We start from the raw sequence: 23775 nt of genomic DNA on the forward strand, positions 1-23775 counted from the left end.
AAGTTATTTATTCATGAGGGAATATTTCTTAGACATTAAAGTATTGTGTGTATGTTATTATCCTTTTTATCATTATTTAATCAAGCAAAATGCAGTGAGTCAACTGGCTCAGTGTATAGATAAAGTAGTCTTAACAGATTTTTTTTTTCTCAAACATCTGATTGTGTTTATCTTTGGTTGATGATAATAATTACATAATTAGCTACTGACATTTATCAAGTTCTTAATATATACCAGACACTATAATAAGCATTTTTCAAACAATTTAATTAATTGTCACAATAATTATTTGGTAGATATGGGCCTATATCTGAGTTTTCTTTTTAACGGTTGAGAAAGTTAATACCAAAAAGAATCAGATAACTTATACAGGTCCTATGGCTCTTAAGTGGGACAGAGCTCAGGTTTGCCTGATTCTGGGAGCCAAGCTCTGGACTATATTATGCATGCAATTTTGAAACACTACCATATAAGATGAAAATCTATAGCTGGAAATGTTGGAAGGTAATAGAAATTTGGTGAATCCAAATAAGAGTGTGTTCATACTACAGATGCTGATTCAGACACATGGATTTAGTCACATTTTCAACCACCATTATTTTGCTGTATGAAAAATGCATTTGTATACTCTTTTAGAAGATGTATATAAGAAATTAATAAATAAATGGTATCTCCGGGTGGTTTTGACTTTATACAAAAAACATTCACAGTAATTTCAGCTGCACCTGTTCTGTCCCAATTCCCAACCAGATTCTTAAAAATCAGAATAAAAAAAAAAAATCTTTGGGTATTCTAAGATATTGCATGCTTTGGTTCTTCACTTACAACAGTATTTCCAGCTAACTTTTGTCCCTACTTATTTGTCCACTTAACATCAGGCTTTTGTTATGGACATTCTTTGCTGGGGCAAGGACATCAGGTTTTCTTTTCACATTTTTAGGTACATAATACTCTGTTTCTCAGGACTCACAGGGATAGAGCTTACATTCTTCATTTAAAAACTTTTGACATGGGGTGCCTGGGTGGCGCAGTCGGTTGGGCGTCCGACTTCAGCCAGGTCACGATCTCGCAGTCCGTGAGTTCGAGCCCTGCGTCAGGCTCTGGGCTGATGGCTCGGAGCCTGGATCCTGCTTCGGTGTCTGTGTCTCCCTCTCTCTCTGCCCTCCCCTGTTCATGCTCTGTCTCTGTCCCAAAAATAAATAAATGTTGAAAAAAAAAATTTAAAAACTTTTGACAATGACTCTTTGCACCAAGAAATCCATCATCTATACCATCCCCTTCCTACTTAAGTTTCTACATCCATTCCACCATGTGCCCTCGAGCCACAATGAAGAATTGCTTTACCTCTGAACTCACCATACCCCCATGCCATTCTGGCTCCTCAGAATGCTCTTTATTCTCTGCATGGTGAATTATTCATCCTTAAAAGATCATTCAAAGAGTCTTACCTAATCCTCCACCCCCACCCAAAAGCATACAGAAGTTTTCTTTTCAAACTTCTACAGCACAGAAGCTGGCACATAATGGGAGAGAAACAATGATTTATGGAATTGTCAACAGCATTAAAAATGAATTAGAGACTGATCTACCTGTCAGGAGGCCTCTTCTCTCTTAGAAAATTTAGAGCTCCTTGTTTAAATTTCAAACACTCATTTCCCTTGTGGCTATTATTGGCTTGGACCAGCAATAGCCAAATGAACATATGTGGACAGTAGATGCCAAATAATGTGATTTTATTGAAATATGCATGTGGCTTTTTTGTTGGCGGGAGAGTATACTGCTATCCCACCATATATACTTAGTTCAAAAAATGCAGCATAAGGAAAAAAACAGATCCCATCTGCCAGGCAAAATAGCTATAAAGTGGAGAAATCAGGTTTTTAATGAATCCATTGAGAGTGACTTGAGTTATTTTTTAATGTAAGAGCAAATAAACTCTTGAGCAGAGCTGCATAGCCATGTAGTATTCTTTTAATTTATAGCTAGGCCAAGTCCAAATCCTGGTTTTAGCTAAATTAGAATGTTCCCAGAAGAGAGAATGATTAGACAATACAAGCAGGCTTATATTGGCCTCCTAAAATTTGGCTCACAGTCTAAAGGGACTAGAATTCCATTCTCAATTCAAGACATGTAAACACTTCTCTACATATTCATGAGACTCACTGCACAAGTTGGCTGGATTTTTCTGTTTTCTTTAGCGCATATCCACAAAAACAAGAGTGTTGCTCTCTCATATTCCAGTCTGAAGGAGTGTGGGATAAGGACAAACACCTGTTCTTTCTTCTTTCTTGGCCAGTATTTTCTGTCTGCATTTTTGGACTTCCATTGTGATCAATGCTTTCCCCCCCCTCCTTTTTTACTCATGGGATTATTTGAAATATAATTCATTCATAGGATTTTAATGGTTAACAAAGAAAGATCCTCTATTGATAAAAATTAATTATGAGGTAATCATGTGAAGACCAAGACATCATAAACAATCAGAGGTTTTGGGGGCTTGTCACTATTAAGATGTATTGTTTTCCTTAATATTTCACAGCATTCTCCTTCACAGCAGGATGCAGAACTCTGCAGAAACATGACTTTGAATCTCACATGAGTCCTGTACCAATTGAGTATGTTGGATAGGGGTTTAATATGTCTACCCCAGGAAGTAATAGCTTTGTGATCTCCAAGCAATACTTACTCCTTTGTTTATTTATTTATTTATTCATTCATTCATTCATCCATTCATTTAATCCTATTAATGAATTTGTTTATTTTTTTCAAGTTTTTATTTAAATTCTAGTTAGTTAACATATGGTGTAGTATTGGCTTCAGGAGTAGAATTTAGTGATTCATCACTTACATATAACACCCAGTACTCATCCCAACAAGTGCCCTCCTTAATATCCATCAGCTATTTAGCCTATCCCTTATCTGAATAGAGAGGGACAAAGTTCTTCACTCAAAGTTACAAGGAGATTAAATAAAAATAGATTGCAATACTGCACCGTATAGATTCCAAATAAATAGAAGTGGAATCTGCACTATGCAGTCTATGTAGTCTATGTAGATTACATCAGTTTCATCTGTTAATAGCAATACCATTGACAATAATAATAACAGCACTTTCTCACTGAGTACAGAAAGCTGGCCTAAGACTGTATGTGTATTAGTTCTGTAACTCCTGCAATAGCCCTTGTACAGTTCCTCTTGTTATTTATATTCTTTTATCTGTAGAGAACAAGTCTACAGTCTCATAAATACTGTCGTGTACAGGACAGTATTTCCCAAATAAAAAATCAGAACATGGGAAGTGACCGTGGAAAGTTTAACATGATGGATTTGAAATTAGAGGCTTTCTCCGAAAATAGAGAATTAAGAATTACAGTTCTCCCTTCTATGACATGTCTTTATATTTCAGAAGGAAAGTAAAAAAAAAAATCACATTTTTAGTATTTATCAAGGGAACATTTCCAGTGGGCTCAATCATTCCTCTGGTATTCATGCCTTTGAGTAGAGTAAGTAATCTAAATATCTAAATTACCCAGAATTCTAGATATCTATATTCTGTTACTTTTACTAGCAGATAAATGGCTATTGGTGTTTGGAACAAAGTTTCTGATACTATTTGGCTGGTCCCTAAAAGAATGGTATTACAAAAATATTTGCTTTCTACCTAAAGCCAAAGAAAGGTGAGGAGGTCACACTCATTAAGGATCACGGAAGTGGCATCCTGAATTAGGAAGGAGACTGAGATGTCTGGGAAACTGATCACAGATTTTGAGTAAAATGGTATGGAAATTGATGAAATAGAGAAAAGACTGGATAATATGGGTCATTTCTAAATCTGTGATCAGATGAGCTGTAGAAATCTGATCCCATCCCATCTTACTCTTTGTTATTTTTCTCAAGTCCCTGCAAACCCCAAGCCACGGAAACCCCACCTTACTATTTATGGTACATAATTGACACATTGTGTCAGACTTAGACGAGTCACTATATTCTGTAATTTCTATTCTACTTATATCAGGCATGTTATCATGAGGAATTGACTGCTCCTTTAGCATTGTGCTCAAGGGCAATTTGCCCCAGTGACTCCCTGGAAAATGCTGGACTCAGCATTTTCAGTCACTATGGGAGGAAAGTGAGAGTGGGGAAGGGGGAAGAATGGAGAGGAAAAGAAAAACCAAGACTTATGACCTCTAGAGTCTTGGGCAAATATGTTAGCAATGTTTAAAGTAATTGAATCCAAGGGTTGAAAGGACCTTAAAAACCCCATATTCTTAGTCTTCACTCAGCATCATTTTTATAACTGTCTGATATCCATCCAACTTCTTCTTGAATATCAGTTTGTTCCCTTATTGTTAGAAATGTCTTTCTTAAATTAAGACAAGTGCTGACTCCATAGAACTTCTAGTCTTTGGAAAATAAGTCTTGATACTCCTCTACCTGACAGTCTTTCAAATGGTTGGAACCAGCCTTCATGTTTCATTACTCTTTTTTTTCGCCAGGTGAAAAATCATCAGTGTTTTCACAGCTCCTGATATCATTTGCCAGCCTCCTCTGAAAGTGTCCCAGATTCACAGTGAGTCCTTTTCACGATTGCCAAGTTGTAGCTGTTGTTTAAAATAATTATTATATAAAGCTTATTGTTTCTCTCCTAATTGTTTAAGTAATATATGCTTATTGTGGCAAATCACCCATAATCTCACCCCTGAAATAATGACCCTTTATGTTTTCATGTACTTCCTTTCGTCTTTATATATTTTAAATTGTTTTATAAAATAGATTATGTATACATTTTGAGTCCTGCTTTGTTTCTCATGTTAATTTCCTACCTCCTTAACACTCTTTGAGAAGATGTCTACAGCAATTCATCCTAAATTTAGTATTTTAAATAATATCCTGATAATATCTTCTTCTTGACCCCTTTACCCTAAGTGTCTTCAGAAATTCTTTTTGAAGCACTTAGTCAACATCAGGACTATGGGTTTAAAGACTTGTAGCAACTGCTAGGTAATCATTGATGATAAAGCACTTCAAGTACAATAGAAAGCCAATGTTTTTTTTTAGAAAGTTGGTTTAAACTGGGAACACTTCTCTCTTTGTTGACCAAGTCTTCCTTCTTGAAAAGACACTTCTGAAGCAGATAAAAAAAATTTGTACTCTATTCACAAGGCATTTAATCTTTGTATTCTTATGGTGACAAACTGAGTTGCTATTAGCCAAGGAGACTGTCTCTTGATGACAGAGGTGAATCCCCAGTGAAAGGAATCAAGTAAAGGTGAGGCAGAACAAGGCTTTGTAACCATAGTTACTTTAAGTCTAAGATTATAAACATATTGCCTCCATTATGAAAGATGCATTAACATTCCTTTATGTCCAGTCTTAGAAACCTTGTTATCAAGGCTAGCCTGTTTACTTACTTATCTCTTAAGAGATGGCTAGGCTTAATTAACACTTAAACATTAACCTTGAAAATAGTCCTAGAAAGTGATCAGGGAGGGGGGGATAGAACTCTTTGAAAATGGGATGGAGTGATCTCAAAGAGATACTCAAATTCTAAGAGAAGCAAAGACTTTATCTTATGAGCCTCTTCAAGAATTTGTTTTTGCTGACCCAGAAAATTCTGGAAATGACCTCCTATGTCTCTATACATGCACCTGAATGAAGTGAAGGGTGAAATGGGGGTACTTTAGAAAGCAATCCCTAAAAACAAAATTGCTATGTACTTTGCAGCTAATCATTCATCTAGTTGTAGCAGATGTTTTCTTGTAAATGGTAGAAAATATTCACCGTAAACCACTGGAATGATTAATATATTCATAACAATAAAGTAGAATGTTCTTTTATGACTAGGCTGTCACCACATTTGGGAAACTGCTGCCTCAGATTTTTTTTCTGCCTTTGTAGCAAACATCCTGACAACCACACAATTTTAGCTTTTGCATGAGAGGCTGGCTATTGAAAACCATTACATCTATTATAGATGTAATGTATTGTTTCTATATCCATGGAGTTTTTGAGATGAAGATTCCAATAGAAATTGTCCCTACCTATGCATAATAAATGTCCAGGGTAAGAAGTTTTCAACTGGCATTCCAAAAGTTTTCTAAAGTCTAGCATTAGCCTTATTTGAGATCTTTTCTAAAGTGCCTTTTTCCTTTGTAAAGCAAGGAGAAACTTTACTCTCACTCAAAGCAGGACTAGATCACTTTATGTGATAATCATCTCTAACTTGACTCCTAATGCTTACTTGACTCTTATGCATATTGCAGAATTTAGCTTAAACATAATTTTCTCAAAGAAACCTGTTTTTCTGCACTAAATTAACTAGCCCACCACCCACTACCTGATCATATTTTATACCTTCACGGTCTCCTAAATTTCTTCATGTGACCTAGAAAATTTGTAATTCTCTTACTCAATGCCTATATTCTCCACTAAGTTTAAAACTATGTCAAAACAGAGACCTAATCTGCACTTTCTCATTGCTGTTTTCCCGGAACCAAAGATAGTGCCTTGTACATGGCCAGTCTTCCACAAATATTTGCTGAATGAATAATATTGATGCATTAAATATACTCTATTGGGATTCTTGAAGCATGAGCTTTCCCATAATATCACTTAACTAGTTTTATCTGAGAAAGGAGATGGAAGTGGAACTCCATATTTTGAAATGCAAAATCTAGAATGTCTGGATTTAAGCATATTCATGGTTAGTGAAAAAGTCTACCATTTTGGGAAAACTTCAAGGATTTCTCCCTTTCTATTCTCTATCATACCCCAGGAGGAGGATAAATATGAAGAAAGGGCAGTATTGGATCATACACAAGGATATAAAACCCTCCATATGACAATGAAAGGGGTTAAATCATCTTGTGATCCAGTAAAAAATTTCCTTCATACTTGGGAATCAATTTTCATGCTCTTGGTAATTGAGAATACATGCTATAGTAAGAGAAAAATTAATGGCATATGATCAGAGGAAACCTTTAGAAAGTATAGATTATTATTTCTATTTATTTGCTTTGTTATAGATTAAACCACTAATACTGTTTTATTTTGTTTTAAAGAGAAATTATATAGTAACATTTTTAAGTTTTCCTCTTTGTAGAGTCTCCTTATTTTCAGGGTATTGAAATAGCTATTCCAGGTAATTACAATGTATACTGAGGAGAAGAGACAAATCTCCTTTGCAAAAATATTCCAAATATTTTATGTAGGTACTCTTCCCCATAGGAGGTGGAGCATAACTCCCCATTACTTAAGTATGGGTTATGAATAGTGAATTCTTTCCAAAGATATCATACACATGGGGTGGGATAGAATAAGTTTACAGTGGAGAAATCTTACAAACACTACCTCAGCGGGGTGATCAAGGTTAACATCAGCAGTGATAAGTCATGTTGGTGATATGATGATGTGATGAAAATGATACCTTATTTCTTGTGATCTTCCTCCTAAAACTCACTGTCCCAGTCTAATCATGAGAAAAACATCAGCCAAATCCCAACAGAGGGATGTTCCACAAAACACTTGACTAGTACTCCTCAAAATCATCAAGCCAACAACAAACAAGGAAAGTCAGAAATTGTCACAGGCGAAAGAAGCATATGGAAACACTACAACTAAATGCAATACGGTATCCTCAACAGGCTAGGACTCAAGGTAAAAATTAAGAAAATCTGAGTGAGGTGTGAACTTTAATTAATAGTAATATATCAATATCAGTTCATTAGTTGTTACAAGTGTACCCTACTCATGTAAGATATTAATAAAGGAAACTGTGTGTAGGAATTCTCTGTAGTATATCTGCAATTTTTCTTTAAATCTAAAATTGTTCTAAATTGAAAAGTCTAAATTTTTTTAAATGACTCTTTCAGCCTTAGAAATCTTATCAGACTAAAATTCTTGTGGCCACAAGTTGAATCCTATTTATTCTGGTTGTTTTTAAAAGAGTAGGATTGTATTTGTTTCTTATGGCTGTCATAACAAAGTATCACAAACTGTGTGACTTACATAACAAGATTGTCTCATAGCTCTGCTAGATACAAGTCTGAGATCAAAATGTTGGCAAGTTTGGTTCTTTCTGAGGGCTGTGAGGAAAATTCTGTTCCATGCCTCTCATTTAGCCCCTGCTGGTGTCTGGCAATCTTTGACATTCTTTGGCTTATAGATGCAGTGCCCTGATCCCTGCCATTATCTTCACACGGTATTCTCCCTGTGTGTGTGTGTGTATCTGTCTCTTCCCAGGTTTCCATTTCATAAGGGTACTAGTCATATTAAATTAGGTTCTACACTAATAAGCTCAACTTAACTTGATCTACAAAGACTTCATTCTCAAATAAAGTCATATTCATAGGTACTGGGTACTTTCAAGATTTCTTGGAGGGACGCAATTTAATTCATAACCCAATCTTTGAAATCTAAATGTCTGTTCATCTAGGAAATCACCTCACTTATTGGGTGACCAAATTAGACTGGTATTGTTTGGATAGTTTTCTTATGAGCCTATAACTGATACTTACTGCAAGTGATCTTGGAGTTAATGAACTACTGACCCTTTCATGGGGCCAACCAGATTTCAGGCTTTTTAGTACATTTGAGTTGACACAATCACAGCTAAAACTACAGATATAGATCCAGCTACTTTTTAAATTGACAAGAATTTTTAAGCTCAAGTGAATATAAGTACGTTGAATTTGGATATGCATATTTCTCTCTTCTTGTCCCCACTACTCCTCTCCATCTGCCTCATGTCCAAACATGTTCAATAGTCAAAGTGTTCAGATATTATTATAAAGCACAAAACTGATCAATCATAAAGAATTTTTCAATGCATAGTTCCAAGAAATCTGCCCAGCCAAGCCTTTTGGAGACAATATGTAAGTAGACAGGAGCACCTGTCTATGGAGTAGATTACGGACTCCTCAACTAATCAGATTTATGAACCCACTAATGTGGGCATTTATCCTATCCTCTTTCTCACCTGTTATAATGGATATACTGCTATTACTCCTTTTTAAGGCTAATTTCTCCAGTTGGCTTCAAATCACATCACTTCAAAGAGACACAAAATAAACACTATAAATAAGTAAAATGCATATTTTAGATAGTATATAAAATAGTAATGAGTGTTAAGAAAAAAAATGAAGCATGGAAAGACAACATAAAATGATGTCAGACTACATGAAATTTTAGATAAGATGTTTAGGGATGATCACACTGAAAAGTTAACTATATAGTGAAGAACCAAAAGAAATGAGAAATTCAGGTATGTGGACATCCGCAGGGAGACAACCAGTAATGTTCTAGGCAGAGGGAACAGCTAATATGAAAGCAGTAAAGAGGGCATTCCTGGCATGTTTGAGACCAAGGTGGCTGGAACAGAGAGAATGAAGGGGGGGATATTAAGAGACGAAATCAGAGAGGTATCAGGGAACCAGATTACTTAGGTGGTTGTTCAACATAGTCTTTTGGTTTTTACATTGAATGATGTAGAAATCCATTGAACTATGTTTGAAAAGAGGAATCATAAGAAAATAACCATGCTTTCTGGGGAGAGGATAAATTATGGAGAACTGGGGGCAGAAGAGGGAGGCTAGTGAGGGACTATTGGCAATAACCGAGGCAAGAAAAGATGGTGTCAAGGATGTTAAGAATGGAGTGGGAAGAAGTTGTTAATTTTGGATACAATTTCATGCAGAATGAAGAACATTTGCTGATGCAATCGATGTGAAGAGTGGGAAAGAGAGGAGGAAAAAAAGCCACCACAAGGTGTAGGGAAGATTGAATTACTGTTTAAGTGAGATGGGAATAACTTCAGGAGGAGTTACAACTTTAATAGGGAGAGGCAGGTATCAGGAGGTCAGTGTTGGACATGTTAAGTTTGAGATGCTCATTATATTTTCAAGTGGAGATGTCAAGTAGTATGCTGGAAAGTTAAGTCCAGGATTTAGGGGAAAAGTTCAGGCTGGAGACAGAAAGTTTTGAACCATTAGCATATAGGTGGTATCTGAAAGCACGAGACTAGATTAGATGACTTACTAAGTGTAGGCAGGAAAGCAGTAGCCCAAGGACTAAGCCCTGGATGTTCCGGCACCTCCTAATCTTCACTCATCCTCTGATGTTCTCTGTGTATTTTCTGCAGTCATCTGCCCTATAAATACCCATTAATAGTTGTTGTTGCTCTACTGTATGTCAAACTTATAAATAAAGCTATAGTAATTAAAAGAGCATGGTAAGGTTTCCAAAGATATAAGTAGATCAAATGAACAGGATCAACAGACCATGTAATTTACAACATGTGAGGAATAGAATAGTGGAGAATATGGTCTTTTCAGCAAATGATATAGAAAAAAAAACAAAAGAAACTTGGCCTTCCTTCACACTGTATACAAACATTGATGGATTCCACACATATTGTAGATTTAAATGTGAAAGGTAAAATAATAAAGCATGTAGAAGATAATGTAGGAGAATATATTTACAATCTCACTATAAGTGAGAGATTTTTTTTTATTTAATTTTTATTTTCAGAGAGATAGAGAGTGTCCATGAGTGAGGGAGAGGGGCAGAGGGAGAGGGAGAGAATCTCCATGCCCAGCACGGAGCCTGACACATGACCCCAGGATCATGACCTGAGAAGAAACCAAGGGTGGGACATTCAACTCACTGAGCCACCCAGGTGAAAATTTCTTTTTTTAAGATTTTTTTTTAGTGAGAGAGAGAGCCAGGCAGAGGGGCAGAGGGAGAAAAAGAGAATCTTAAGTGGGCTCCATGCTTAGCTCGATCCCACTACCCTAACATTACGGCCTGAGCTAAAATCAGGAGTTGGATGTTCAACCGACTGAGCCACCCAGGTTCCCCAAAGGTGAAAACTTCTTAAATGAGAAGCAAAATACTAACATAAGGAAAAGATTGAAAAATGGGGTTATATATTAAAATTGAATTTTTCTGTTCATCAAAATATACCATTAAGACAGTCAAAAAAACCCATCAAGAGGAAAAAAATGTTTTCAATACATATTACTAGTAAAAACCCTTTTTCCATCTTATATAAAGACTGCCCATATAAAAATAATGAAGAGGCACACAACCTAATAGAAAAATGGACAAGAAGGGGTGCCTGGATGGTTCAATTGGTTGAGTATCTGAATCTGAATTTTGGCTCGGGTCATCACTTCACAGTTGTGAGATCGAGCCCTGCACTGAGCTCTGTGCTGAGCATAGAGCCTCCTTGGGATTCTCTCTCTCTCTCTCTCTCTCTCTCTCTCTCTCTCTCCCCCTCTGTCCCTCCTCCACTCATGCTTTCTCTCTCTAAAAAAAAAAGACAATAAAACTGAAAAGACACTACACAAACATACAATAATAGCAAATATCCATAACATTGGAATATATGAAAAGATATCCAACCTCACTAGCAGTGTGGAAAATGCAAATTAAAATCACCTAAAGAATGGTTAGATTTTAAAATACTACTACTAATAATAATAAATATTAGGGGGCAATAGGAATTATCACATAATGGTATTGGATGGTACTACAACTACTTTGGAAAAATGTATCTACTAAAGTTGACCATATTTTAAGGCCCTGTAATTTTACTCTTTAATATCTGCCCATGATAATGCAGAACATGCATACCAGAAAACATGCACAAAAATGTTCACAGCATCATTATTTAGCATGGTCAAAACTGGAAAAAAATGTTTTTCAACAATATGGCTAAATAACTTGTGGCATATCTATGAATGAATGGATATAATGACAAGTAAAAGAGGCCAGGAATATACATATATATTTTATTACTATTCCTTTATATATATTATATACACACATATATACACACATATATATACCTGTATATATTAAATATAGGTATATATATACATATATATTAAGTATACATATATATTTTATTACTATTCCTTCATATATAACTATATATATATAGTTATAGTTATAGTTATATATAAATTTACTCTGTATGACTCAACCAGAGGGCTTAGCAATGCATGCTTTGATGACATCAAGAGAAGGAAGGAAATTATCATTAGAACATTCAAAGTATTGGTAATTTTGAGGAGGAAGGAGTGATTGAAAGAGGGTGCATAAAGGGCTCTCCCAGGCACTGACGATATTTTGTTGCATGACCATGATGACCTTTACACAGATATTGGCTTTATGATAAATAATTGCACTCTCATTAAGGAAAAAAAAAAAGAATTGAATTAGAGAAATGAAAGATCAATTGTTAGTTTTTATTAAAAATATTTATTAAATATAACAATATTTATTAAAAATATGAGTCTGCCCTACTGCAGTGTCATATGTTTATTTTGATTTTATGCTTGGGCCAACTCCAGAAATTGGTAGAGTGCTATAACAGAAAACATAAGAGGGATGCAAAGGAGCATGATGTATCAGATCAAGAAGAAAAACCTGTGATCACAGATAGCAAGAGTTTTCATTTCACTTAACATTCTGATTGGTAGGCACTCTGAGGCTGTCTGATTGATCTTGGAACCACTCATTACCCAAACAAGAAAGTATTTTGTAATCAATTATTAATATCTATTATTTTCATTCATCCAGGCTGCTATAACAAAATACCACAGACTGAGTAGCTTCTAACAACAGTAACTTATCACTTAACAGTTCTGGAGGCTGAAAAGTCTAAGATCAAGGCAGCAGTGTGGTCGCCTTCTGGTGAGGACCCTCTTTCTGGTTCACAGCTGGTACCTTCACTCTGTGTCCTCTTGTGGAAGGGGCCATGGAGGTTTCGGGGGCCTTTCGTATGACACTAATTCCATTCATGAGTCCGCCACCTTCATGACCTAATTACCTCTAAAAGTACCCACCTCCTAATACCATCACAGTGAACATTAGGATTTTAACATATAAATTTGGGGGGACACAAACATTCAGACCACAGCATCTATAATTAGTAGATATTTGCAATATTTCTCCTAAATTATATAATTCCCAGGAAACAGATTAGCTCCAAATCCTGCTGAAACAGAAGTTGGAGGAAAGAATGGTTAAGGCTGGGCTTACTTAGATAGAAACCTCAAATGCACATATGAACCTAGCCTGCATTTTACCTTCCGAATAACAACAGAGTGTGTGTATTTTGAGTGTGACTGCAAGTGTGTGTGTATGTGTGTGTAAGGAACAGAATAGGGTGGAATGTGAGGTGGAGCATGATTTCTCAGTAACAGGAAATCACTAAGTACTTACCTACTCAGCAGAGAAGAGAGGTATTGGAATGTTGACTTGGAGCCCAAAGATTTCTCTTAGCATAATCTTTTTATGTTTGTATTTTAAACATGCTATTGGGGCACCTGGGTGGCTCAGTTGGTTAAGCTTCTGACTCTTGGTTTCAGCTCAGGTCACGATCTCACAGTTTCATGAGTTTGAGCCCCACGTAGGGCTCTTCCCTGGCAGCCCAGAGCTCACTTGGGATTGTCTCTCTCTCCCTCTTTCTACCCCTCCCCCACTCACACTGTCTCTGTCCCTCTCAAAATAAGTAAATAAACTTTAAAAATAAAAATGAAAAGTGCCATGTACTTAGGGCAAATATTTGGAAAAAATATTGGAAATGGCACCAAGTTGGAGGCGGAGTCTCCGTTCCTAATTTCAGCAGTGTCACTCAGTAGATGTTCGAACTTGTACAAATCTCTTTCCTTCTCTGGACCTCTGCTTCTTTACCTGTCAGGTGATCAATTAGGGCAACGTGGTTTCTGCATTTCCTTCCATTTCTAACAGTCATGGCAACCATCTGAGTAAGAGGAAAAAGCGTAGGCTTTAGTGTCAGGCCTTTGTGATACGAAGTATGTTACTTAGCCTCCCTGAACCTCATTTCTTCATCTGTAAAGCGAGGGTGATTATATCTATGTCATCTCATTGTGAAAGATTGTGAAGGCAAAAAGGAGATAAAATTGTCAATTGGTTATTCCACTGCCTGGACATTAATGAGTTTCCAAAAATGGTAAATTGCAATTAAGGCTCAAACTGTCTGCATGAAACTGTCTCACCCACTTTAGACTCCAGGCATTCCCCTTTCTTTTGATCTCAGCACAACTAGTGTCTGAGCCAACCATTTGGGAACCCCTCTATCATGTGACATCTCTTCCAGTTGTGTATTAAATACTACTGAAATATTATGTTACATCACTAGTAATGATATCAGCGACCATTTACCTCTCACCGACTATGTGCCAGGCACTGTGCTAGGTAATTGCATATAATCCTCATAGCAGCAATGTGAGACAGGTGTTTCCTTGCTTGAGCGTTAGCGCTGGGTCATATTTCATTAAATACCCCCACAACACCAAGCACAGCACCTTGAACACAGTAAACAGTCATTACATATATTTTTGATTGACTGAAATGTGGCAGTGGGTCCCCTGCATCTCCCTCTAATGTATGTAGTTATTTGATTTATAAGAAATTTCTGTCCCTGGCTATGGTCAGCCATTGAATTTATGTTTGACAAGAAAACCATAGAGTTTGGCAACTCTGCAGTGATAGGTGATGTGTGATTCATTTGGGGGAAGAATAGACATTTTCTATTCAGGCTTTGAATTCCTGGGTCTTATGGTTAGTTAATCATGTCTATAGAAATGCATGACTGAGCAGACAGATTCAAAGGTAGGAGACTTTAATCTAAATTACTCCATTGTGTGTTTCCAGATATCATCTTGTTGCCCATTGGTAATATTTTCTATAGCCATGGCTCAAATGTATGAGATGAATACAGTCTGGTGTTTATTCATCTTAAGAGAAATTCTGTAGTACAGGAAGCAGGGTCCAAGCTGGAAGCAGTGGGTACCTAAAATCCAGAATGTTATTACCCTTCAAAGTAGCCAGGATATCCCCCCAATAAGTCATATCTGTCTGTGTCCCCAGGAAACTGCTTGGGTTGGCACACAATGGGAGACTCATAGGAACACGCACTTCTCCCAAGAAGCTCCATGGCAGGAATTAAAAATGGTTCTGGAAGCTTCTCAGCAACAGAGGTAACAGGGTGAGAACTGGCAGACATCACAGAGAGCCACCGTTCCAGCTGCCTCTCTGAAGCCTTGCCCCCAGGAGGCTGGCACAGTGGTTCCTCCTCAAGTAATTACTCTTGGCCTCCTTAAATTACCCCCAGGTTCCCAGTGGATGTTTTTCTTCACTTCCTCTTTGAAATCACTTGAGTCTAGTGGTTGAGCCAAGGGGAGTAGTATGGTAGGTGCTAAACAATTCCAGTTTCACCCGTGGGAGACATGGCCCTGTAAATCCTTTCAAAGAGGGCCCACCAAGTCCTTCAGAAGGAAAAGGCAGCCAGCGACATGAATACAATTATTGTAGCGGAGCAAAATGTGTGACCCGTCGGGATTCTGTTAAATCCAGCAAAAGGGAATGCCACAGTTAACCCATATCCCTAGGGAGCACTAAACCTGAAGCAGACTTATTAATTAGGGCTTCTGAGGGGAACAGAGAAGTTGGGGGTGGGAGGCTCTTTCAGTTAGAGAGACAGAGCTCCTTTCTAATCTATTCCCTTCCATGGGGGCACCTCCTGTATCTTTTTTTTAAATTTTTTTAACTAAACAGTTTGAGCTATATGCTCACAAAATCCCTGTTGTGTCAGGAGCATTTTCAATTCAAAACCAGAACAGAGAAAAAGGTTTTAAAATGAATCAGTAGGTGGAGCTCTTTCTTTTTATTTATTTTTCTATCCAAGGTCCCATTTTTAGTGAGGGACCCAGAGCTTTCGAACAAAAAAAATAGGCATTTTAAAAATGAAAACACATATACGATGTGCTTTCCTAATTGAAAGGGTATATTGTGAAATCATTACTGTCACAGAACATTTGTGTTGCATGCGAACGCTAAAGCAAAGAAAATATATAAACCTAAATTGACTTTAGCAATTTGAAAGTGATAGTGGACATCTGTGTTCAATAACTTTTTGCTGGTAACTGGTGTTTAATATTTCATGTCAAATCAAGAAGAGTGATAGAAGGTTTGTGAACACAGAGACGGCTGGCATTTTTGCAGCACAGCCTGCCCTTTGTCACACTCACCACAAGGAAACTTGCTGCAGTGAGGGTTGAAACTGCACCAGAGTGACTCCTTTCTGGAAACTTACATAAACTTACAAAATACACTGGTCTCTATATTCCTTTAGAATGATGTCTACAAGGAAAAAAAGGTTAAAGGACTTCCAAAACTCATTATTTATGTAAGGGGAAAAGGTGTGCGTGTGTGTGTGTGTGTGTGTGTGCGCGCGCGCGCGCATGTGTTGAGGGTCGGGGGCTCTTGGAAGAAATTACGGAGGAATAAATCATCTAGAACAAATCTTACCTTTGTGTTTTCATCAATCCTGATTTTTTCCTAATCGGTGTGCAGTGATGTTTAGGAAGTTGGTTGCCAGTAGAAACAGACCTTCTTAAAGCTCACGATGAAGTATGTCTAGATAGTATTTTAATGTTTATGTAGTTGGGCAGGATGGCGATGGGGAGTGGAGAGTAGGGAGCAAGAACTTTTAACTTTGTAAGTATAATTTTTTTCCAACATCATCCTAGACATTCAATATTGATTCTAAATGCATGTTTGCCTTAGCAACAAATGTGATAAAAGGAAGGACCAAAGGGACAGTATTACTCTTTGAGTTGACCATGGGATTTGCACTTAGTCCTAAAAACGACCTGCTAGTCATGTTAGGTCTTGCTGACCTCAACACTTTCTTCCATTCAATTCTCAGCAGATTGGACCCTGGCAGCTACCTTGAATAGTATGTAATGAAAATAAAATATGGAGGCCCATAGAGTTTGAGATACTCTAGACATCTGGGAATATTTTATATTCATGTTGCTATAAGAGGAGTGTATATCTGAGCAAAGAAATATTCCCCTCCTGTTCCCTAATAATAATGTGGTCCTAGAAAGTCCTTATATAGTGATGTGTTCTTCATTCTAAAGAGACAGATTCTAGTAGCAGAAAAGCAAGATGCAGAAAGAAAAGAGAAAATTGGAATAATTTGCCTGTGTGCTTAAATTCATCTAATTTAGGTTCAAGAATGGAAGGGAATAAGATTAAGCAAGTTATTTAATTAACTATAGAAAAATTTCCTCCATCCCTCCAAAACTGTTAGAACTAATAAATGAATTCAGTAAAGTTACAGAATACAAAACCAATATACAAAAAACAGTTATGATTCTATACATTAACAAACTATCAGAAACAGGAATTAGGAAAACAACGTATTTATAATTACATCAAAAAGAATAAAATACCCAAGAATAAAATTAACTCAGGAGGTGAAAAGATCTATATACTGAAAACTATAAAGCACTGATGAAAGAAACTGAAAAAGACACAAAATAAATGGAAAGATATTCCATGCTCATGGATTGAAATGATTAAGCTTGTTAAAATTTCTATACTACCCAAAATAATCTACAGATTCAATGTGATCCCTATTGAAGTTCCAATTACACTTTTCACAGAAATAGAACAAACAATCCTAACATTTGTATGGAACTATAAGAGATCTTGAATACCCAAAGCAATCTTGAGAAAAAAAAGAGTAAAGCTGGAGGCACCACACTTCCTGATTGCAAACATCTTTCAAAGCTACAGTAATCAAAACAGTATGGTCTTGGCATAAAAAGCAAACACACAGATGAATAGAACAGAATAGCGAGCCCGGGAACAAACCTACACATATATGAGCAATTAATTAATGACAGAGAAGCTAAGAATCTACAACAGAGAAAGGACAGTCTTTTCAATAAATGATGGTAAGAAAACTGGAAAGCCACATGTAAAGGAATGAAACTGGACCTCTGTATTACCCCACAGGCAAAAATCAACTCAAAATGGATGACAGATTTGAATGTAAGACCTGAAACCATAGAACTCCTAGAAGAAAACATGAGGTGGTGGGTGTTGATATAGATCTTGGCAATGATTTTTTAGATTTGACCCCAAAGCATAGGAAACATAAGCGAAAATAAAGAAATTGAACTACATCAAACTAGAAAACTCTTATACAGTAAAGGAAACCATAAACAAAGTGAAAAGGCAATCTACAGAATGGGAGAAAATATTTGCAAATCATACACCAGATAGGGGGTTGATACCTAAAATATAAAAGGAACTCTTACAACCCTGTAGAAAAAAAAAATCCAATTAAAAAATGGGACGATGAACTAAATAAATATTTCCAAAGAAGACGCACAAATGACCAAAAGGTAAATGAAAAGGTGCTCAATATCACTAATCATCAGGAAAACTCAAATCAAAACTGCAACGAGATATCACCTCATACCTGTTAGAATGGCTGTCATTAAAATGACAAGAGGTAACAAGGGTTGGCAAGGATGTAGAGAAAAGGGAACCCTTGTGCACTGTTGGTGGGAACGTAAATTGACATAGCCACTATGGAAAACAGTATGGAGGTTTCTCAAATTATTAAAAATAACACTACCACATGATTCAACAATTCCACTTATAGGTACATATCCTAAGGAAATTAAATCATTATCTTGAAGAGATATCTCCACCTTCATGTTTATTGCAGCATTATTTATAATAGCTAAGACATGAAAACAACCTAAATGTCTACTGATGGATGAATAGATTAAAAAACACATCATATCTATCTATCTATCTATCTATAGATAGATATGATATATATACATATCATATATATCACATGATATATATAATGGGATATTATTAAACTATAAAAATAAATCCTTACATTTTTTACAACATGAGTGGACCTTGAGCTCATTATACTAAGTGAAATAAGGAAGAGAGAAAGACAACTATTGTATGACCTCACTTATACGTGTAATCTTAAAAAACAAACAAAGTCATAGAAACAGAACGGATTGGTGGTGATAGGTGCGGAAAATCGGAAAAAGAGTCAAAGGTGCAAACTTCCAGCAATAAGATTAATAACTCTTGGGGATGTATAGCATAGTGACTATAGTTGACAATAGTGTACTCTATATTTGAAAACTGCTAAGAGAGTAGATCTTAAAAGTACTCATCATGAGAAAAAATACATTTGTAGCTATATGAGGTGTTGGATATTAACTATACTTGTTTGGGTAATCACTCATATATACAATATATCATATCATTATGTTATGCACTTAAAACTAATACAATGTTACATACAAATTATATCTCAATAAAAAAGAATAGTGTGGTTCTACATATACTAATTTAGAAAACTCTTGGAAAATCTCAGCAACATAGGAGAGAAAGCAGAGTAGACAAAGGAGTAGGAACATGCTCAGTGACATGATAGAGTCTAATGGCAAACCAGTATATTTCTGCACCCAGAAATATATATCTGCAGGCAAAAATGAGGTAACTGGCCAAAACAAATCACATGGAGAGGGCATAGAGAACTTACTTTGTTTCAAAGTGGCATTAAACAATGATACAATGTTTTACATTTTGCTTTATGTTTTACAAAATTACAATCAACTTGTCATTTGATTGCCATGAATCTTGTATGAGTATCAAGGAAATGCCATCATGTTCCTTGTTGGGGACACAGGAAAAAAGGTGGCTTAACAATGAATTGTGCCCAGGATTCCTGGGAACCTCTGTGAGTACCTTTGTCCAAAAACCCAAATGGCATCGATAGGATTTGTGGTGGGGGCCTCAGGACCGTAGCCTCATAGTCTGTCTCTTTTTTCTCTGATGGCCGGAAGCTGAAGTTGTCTGCCAGATGGGCATTCAATGTGCATCATGCACAGGACCAAGCTGATCTCCCTGCGGATGTTAAAATGATAGAAAAATGCAGATAACATACATGGGAAAGTGTAGCCTTCTCTTTCTACAGCTGCCAGGGTGATCTGCCTTGGGGCTTAGTCTGTTTCCCATATATTTCTTAAGTAAAATCCCAGCCATTGTGGCTAGTTAAAAGGGTGAAAGAAAAAAGATGTCATCACTCAAATGTTTCCCATGTAGGGTATGTTTATTAGTCATCAGTCTTATATATCACTATTCAATGGAAAGGTCCACATTTACAGTAACCATGAACCCCTTCTTTTTCTACAAACTGCAATGAAGCCTGGACAATTTAAATGCCTCTATAAGCATCCATTTGTGAGCCATTGAAGCTTTTTGCCAAGTTATTGTGGCATTGAAGTCAGGGGTATGAACAGAACTTTATAGTACAGTTAGAGAAAATGATCTTTCCAGCAACATATCAAAATGCCCCATTGCCTCTTCACCATCAAAGAAGATCCAATGCTCAGTCACAGAATCCTGTCATTCAGAAAATCGATTTCTCATTTTATTAGGAGCCTGCTTTAGCCACCTAATTGCAAATCAGCATTCTCTGCTGCATGTAAAAGAGGTCTGCTTCTCAATTGTTAGTTCCTGTTACCTATTCCATTAGTAATCACTTGTGTTCTTTTCAATTTCAGGCATTAACTGTCTTTTAAATCAAAATGAAATGTGTACTTGGCAACTTCTGACTCAAGCATTTGGTTCCCCATAAATCCTGGAAATGACATAGTGTGCACTTCACCTCTGGCACACCTCTTCAAAAACCAGAGTTATGCAAGGAGGAACACTTGAGAACCAGGGAGCCCTAGCCCTCAAAGCTTTCCCAAGTTCTGGGAAGCAGTGGCATGTTGAAAATGACAGAAACAAATCTGCTTAATCACCTGGTATTGAGAGGAAGAGAGAGAAAAAGAAGAGAGAGAAAGGTCATGTGTGTGTGTGTGTGTGTGTGTGTGTGTGTTTGAGTACGCCAAAAAAAGAACCAAGCTGAGTTTCACTTCCTAGCAGTCTTACAGTCTTAAGCAATAATTTCCTGGAGTTCAATATTGTTTACACTTTTAATGATAATCCATGATTTTCAATTCTGATTTTATTAGAATCCTGTTTCTCACCTTCTTTGTCCTAACCAACTTTTCCATCCAGTTATGCAATTACAAATTCTCTTCTCCAAACTGTTGTCTCATCCAATTAAAAAAAAAAAAAAAAAAAAAAAAAAAAGGAAAACATTCACTTTTTCCTGACTCTCAATCTTCTTCCTAACACAGACGCAAAATAATTGGGCACACTATCTGTCACCCATTGCAATAGTTACAGTTCCATTATATTTGATACTTTCAATGATCCCATCAGATAAGAAAAGCATTATTCCCTGATCTAGAGAGAAAACTTAGGCACAAAGGTTAAGAATTTTCCGTTGCTGGAGTGACTAGGTGGCTCAGTTAAGGGTCTGACTTTGGCTTGGGTCATGATCTCCCAGTTCCTGAGTTCAAGGCTGTCAGCGCAGAGCCTGCGTGGGATTCGCTCTCGCTCCCTCTCTTTCTCTGCCCCTCCCCCACTAAATAAATAAATAAACTTAAAAAATAAAGGTATTGTCATTGCTGTAGCTATCCATGTGCATTAGAGGTCAGGAGTCCTCATTCCTAATAAGGTCGTAATGATAATCAAAGCCACTATAAATTAGCAGTGTGCCGGGAACTACAGTCAGTGTTTCGCATACTGTTTTTATTTGAATCCTTAGAAAATACTATAAGGTAGATACTAGGACTCTCACCAGAAAGATAGCGCGACCTTCAAAAGATCACACAGCTAGAAGCTCAGAAGCCAGGAACAAACCTAAATTCGCCTAATTCACAAACCGCTATGTCATCTCTGTGCTCTTGAGTCGCCCCTCCCCCATACTTCCGGCCCGCAGGCTAATGCAAGGACTGTAGGAGTCATCAGAAGTAGCATTGCTGACCTTCTCTTGATAAATATGTATTTTGTAAATTTCCCTGAATTTTTATAATACGACTGTGGGAGAAATAAGAGCTGATAGTGCACATTGCTAACCGAAACAAGGGTCTGGTGACTTCACCCACATCTGGAGAAGAGAAAAACAAGGCCACAAGAGCCAGTTTGGAGAATGAGATCAATGGGCATATGATTCCTGGGTAAGTGGAGATTTCTGCTCTGTATTCGGTTCCTCACTGAAAAGAACCCAGTGCAAGTGCCTATTACCATCATGTAAGGATAGAAAACTGATATGTTCTCAATGCTACTTCTCATGTTAATGTCATTTGCCATCTTCCCCTCACATGTCAAAAGACTTACATGAAGTTTCCTTGGGTGGCTCAGTCAGTTAAGTGTCAGACTGGATTTCAGGTCAGGTCTGATCTCACAGCTTGTGAGTTCGAGCCCCACATTGGGTTCCCTGTTTGAGATTCTTTCTTTCCCTCTCTCTCTGCCCTTCCCCTGCCTGCACTCTCTCTCTCAAAATAAATACATAAAAACTTAAAAAAAAAAAAAAAGATTTATGTGAGAAGAAGAGAGCTCCCAACCTGGGTAAAGATTAGTATTTTCTGTCATCATGATCTTGTCAAAACAGCTGTCTTGGAGTCGTAATTTTTAAAAGCCAGCTTACTTGTAATTTAATCCTTTCAGAGGAGTCCTCTTTCCTTCCTAGCGTTGATTCCAGACCACAGGCAGTTGCTCACAGGTTTCCTTCTTCAAGCACATCTCTTCCTGCATTCAGGTGGAAGTAGAATATCATCTCATCTCACAAACGGTGCCCAGAGCACAATTTCCCAGAAGGCTGGGCATCCTCCATGAAGTGTTCTTGCCATTCCCTTCATAATGTAAATATAAAATATTTTCAAAATTTGATTAATGCAGATGTGAAACCTTAGGTCAGACACCAAGGCACCTTTAGTCAGCAAAGATGACTTTGTGGTCATCAGGGTGACAGGTCTAAGAAAGTGGCAGCAAAATGCTACTTTTTTTAAGTAGTGGGGTATAACTGACATGTAAGAAAAAAGTTGGACACATTTAATGTACACAACTCGATAAGTTTAGGAATGTAAACACAAACCATCACCAAGGCCATAGATAGACATGTCCATCACTCCTGAAGCTTCCTCCAACCTCTGTATAATTAATATCAGTGCGGTATGGAAAAAAAAAAAAAACACTTAACGTAAGATTTATCTTCTTAGAAAATTTTAAGTGTTGCTATGATCTGAATATTTCTGTCCCCTTCCTTAAATCCATATGTTGAAATCCTAATGCCACATGTGATGGTATTAGGAGGTAGGCCTTGGGGACGGGATCAGATCATGAGGGTGGAGCCATAATGAGTATGATTACTGCTGTTAGGAAAGAGACCCTACATTGCTCTCTAGCCCCTTCTATAATGTGAAGACAGGGCATGAAGGCCCCAGTTGTAAATCAAGAAGAGGGCCCTCGCCAGAATGCAGCCATGCTGACAACTTGATCTTGAACTTCCCAGCCTCCAACTGACAGAAATATATTTCTATTCTTATAAATTATTTAGTCTGTGGCATTTTGCTATAGCAGCCCAAATAGACTAAGACAAGTGTACATACAGTAGCTGGAGGCACTATGTTGTGTAACAACCCTTCAGAATTTGTCTTATATAACTAAAACTCTGTACCCTTTGTTATATAAGAATTTGTCTTATATAACTAAAACTCTGTACACTCCTGTGTTCCCCCTCCTTCTAGTCCCTGGAAATCACCATATACCGTTTTCTTCTATGAGTTTGGCTGTTTAAAATTCTATACCTGAATGATATCATTTAGTAGTTGTCTTTCTTTATCTGGCTTATTTCACTTAGCAGGTTCATCCATATTGTCTCAAAGGGCAGGATTTGCTTTCTTTTTCCTAAGGCCGAATAATATTCCACTCTCTCTATGTATCCTGCATTTTTTTTATTCATTCATCCATCAATTAATAGACCCTTAGTTTGTTTCTATATCTTGACTG

General features: G+C 37.0%; 1 long non-coding RNA gene across 6 annotated transcripts in view; it reads left to right on the forward strand.

Moving 5' to 3' along the window:
- The window catches only part of LOC131512135 (uncharacterized), a 67710-nt gene that overhangs the window by 19618 nt on the left and 24317 nt on the right, over positions 1-23775 (forward strand). For 4 of the 6 annotated variants that reach the window (XR_009261983.1, XR_009261981.1, XR_009261982.1 and 1 more), the window contains exons 4-5: positions 4497-4570; positions 6776-6919. This is a non-coding gene — a long non-coding RNA (uncharacterized LOC131512135). Of the gene's footprint in view, positions 1-4496; positions 4571-6775; positions 6920-7467; positions 9535-17841; positions 17922-20435; positions 23444-23775 lie in introns of those variants that run through there. The other 2 variants (XR_009261978.1, XR_009261977.1) reach the window with 2 other exon arrangements.

Source organism: Neofelis nebulosa, chromosome 5, assembly GCF_028018385.1.
Source record: "Neofelis nebulosa isolate mNeoNeb1 chromosome 5, mNeoNeb1.pri, whole genome shotgun sequence".
NCBI lineage: Eukaryota > Metazoa > Chordata > Mammalia > Carnivora > Felidae > Neofelis > Neofelis nebulosa.